This window comes from Pteropus vampyrus, unplaced genomic scaffold, assembly GCF_000151845.1.
Source record: "Pteropus vampyrus isolate Shadow unplaced genomic scaffold, Pvam_2.0 Scaffold107, whole genome shotgun sequence".
NCBI classification, from domain to species: Eukaryota; Metazoa; Chordata; class Mammalia; order Chiroptera; family Pteropodidae; genus Pteropus; species Pteropus vampyrus.
This window is the reverse complement of record NW_011888888.1, coordinates 3,312,412-3,315,293: the sequence shown is the minus strand read 5'-3', so window position 1 is coordinate 3,315,293 and position 2,882 is coordinate 3,312,412. Positions and strand designations below refer to the sequence as shown.

The window sequence follows — 2,882 nt, the reverse complement described above, 5'->3', positions numbered from 1 at the left end:
AATTGAAATCAGAATTGGGTCAGGAATCTTAGTCTCCTTGTCTTTCAATCAAGGAACAAGAGTCATGATTCTATAGCTTAAGAATTAGTGATATTTTAGGTCCATTGTTTTGCAAAAAAACTAGGGAATATGGCATAGAATATGGCTTGCTGAAAGTGTTCAGTCACCACAGAAAAAAAGAAATTTTCTCTTTTCTTTGCATCTTTTCCAGATGCAGGAATGAGTCCAAAATCCTTGCATATCTTGCTTAGCTTCCTCATCTCCTCTGGCTGTACTGCTGAAGGTTTGCTTCTGCCCTGATGCATATTTGCCCAAAGCTTGCATGCTTGCTTGCTTGCTTGCTTGATTGATTATTTGTTTATTTATTTTTTTAGGCGAGGCAACCCTTGTTTGACCTCACAGATTGCAAGGACTTTGTCAGCTTACAATTCCTTATTTTTTTATTTTTTACACCTACAGCACCTGGTCTTCCTAGATGGCCTCCCACCCAAGTACTAACCAGGCCCAACCCTGCTTAGCTTCCGAGATCAGATGGGATCGAGGGTGGCATGGCCGTAGACCCAAAGCTTTTTAAAAAGTTTTCTGAACATTATTACTTTCAAAGATTTCACTCCCTGAACCACATTAAAACACTACATTTTATATTAAATATACTTTTGAAGTAAAATAATTTATAAAGAATTTATCTCTGCATAATTTATTTAATACAGAAATTATTTCTTGCATGATGTCTCAATAAACATGAGCTCTTAGGCAATCTCTAGATTTGAATCTCAGAGCAATCATTTACCAGCTCTAGGACTAAGAACAAGGAGTTTAACTTCTCTCTGCTTCAGATGCCTCAGCTGAAAATCGAGGATGCTAAATGTGTTATTTTAGCAGAAAGTATACAGATATTCTTTAGACTGTTTTTTCAATTTTTTGTATTGAAGTTTTTCCAAAATAAAAAGTTAGAAAGCCCTCCTTTCTAAAATGCAGCTTCTATCAATAATATGATTACTGTTGCTGTGGGAATCAGTACACGTACTTGGAAATTCTTGGGAAGTGAAAACAGCTAACCTCTATGAAATGTTTCAAATGTAATGAAATTTGTATTTAAATTCAAGAATTTATTAAATAATTCATTAACTTTCATAATTAACTAGTTTTGTATTTTCTGGATTTTTAATTAAATATTTATTAATTTGAATTATTTTAATTTCTATATTTTTGAGAAAATAAACCTTATATTTTTCCCTTTTATTTTCTTACTATTTCCCAGAAAAGTAGGTCCCTGAAACGCTAGTATGCTCTATGCCTGAGGGGAGAAATAATCCTGCACCTACTTTATCGCTCTCTCTTTTTTTTTTTTATGCAGTAGATATTAAGCAAAGAAAGTAGAATGTCATTAAACTTTTCAGTCCTCTTCCCTATGCCACTGGGATCAATATCTTAATACAGAGACAGGTAACCTGTCACATTGCCAGGATGATAAGTAAATGAGAAGTGCAGTAGGAACAACAATGCTTATTGAAGAGCATGTTGTTTTGTACAGCATTACGTTCTGTATACACATCACCGTAAGAAGTGCAGTGGAGAGAGATCATCAAAAGAGACAAGAGAGAGAACTTATGTAAATGGCAGCACCGCGTGTCAGTCAGGGCACTCATCCTGAAATTCCAATTCAGGCTGCAGAATTAATCTTACATGAGGTCAAGACAGCCAGACGAGGGCGAAATTATCCATTTAGAAAGACACAGAGTTAGTTCAATTGATTTAGGGAACTTGTTTCACTAAAAAGAACTGGACTTGGTACAAGCAAGCGCTGATTATGATTTTGCCATGAGCAGAATGTGAGGTTCTGTGCTTGGTGGTGACTGAGCAGTTAAACGTCATCTGGCCTTTTATAAGCAGTTACTTCGGCCTGCTTTCTGAGGCTTACAGTCCTCACGGTCTCGTTTCACTGGTTTCTTATTTCAGGCACAGTCAGATCTGACAATAATACCAAAATCACTTAATCAGTAAGTCAGTCAAAAATCACTTTTTTCTGGCAAGCAATGAAATGAAGTCTGAGGACGCAGCTGACCTAGATGGTGATAAGTCCCTGCTGGAACAGGAGGAGGAAGGAGAGTCTCCAGGAAAAAGAAGGAGATGAACCCATCAAAGATGAAAGGGCTTTTGAAGTGAAAAACAAACTTCTGATAGGAATACACTATATCTAATGGAACTCTAGAAAAAAATAATGATCAAGTTAAAGAAAACAATGCAAATTTAAAAAATGAGAAACAGGTTTATGAGAAAGCAATTATAATTATAGACTACTTAGATTTATACTGAACAATACTCATAATGATGTAAACATTGATTATTAACTAAAAGTGATGATTTTTTTATACCTGGAAGACAGGAGAAAGTAGGCATGATCACCAAGAAAATAGGATGATATTAAGAGGATACATTAGCATAAAAGAAAGTCATTAGAAAGTGCCTAAAAATAAACAAGTAGCAGTATAAAAATATTGAAAAAATATTGAAAATATAAATACTGTAAGTTAAAGAAACATTTTAAATGATTGGAATCATAGGTGCTATTTGATTTCTTTTAAAACTATGTACATGTATTACTTTATTAAATACTTTTAAAAGTAAGGAAAATATGGCAAATATTATTTTTATGATGTAGTTTTATTTTATTTTATGAGCTCTCTAATCTTAAAAAAAATCTTGGTAACATATCAATGCTGGTGAAATAAGTATATATTAATTTGATATGCCTTTTATAGAAAGAGCTCATAAAGGAAAGTGCTTAGAAAGGCAACATAACAAACACTGCGAGTGCGTAGCATCCCAGAAGGATTAGGACGTGACTCTCTGTTGGTCTTCAAAAGAAAGACAGCAGACCA

The 2,882-nt window shown here is 34.2% G+C and overlaps 1 pseudogene; it reads right to left on the bottom strand.

The window, feature by feature from the left end:
• Positions 1-450: 450 nt before the first annotated feature.
• LOC111743153 lies at positions 451-560 on the bottom strand (annotated as a pseudogene).
• Between the last annotated feature and the right edge of the window lie 2,322 nt (positions 561-2,882).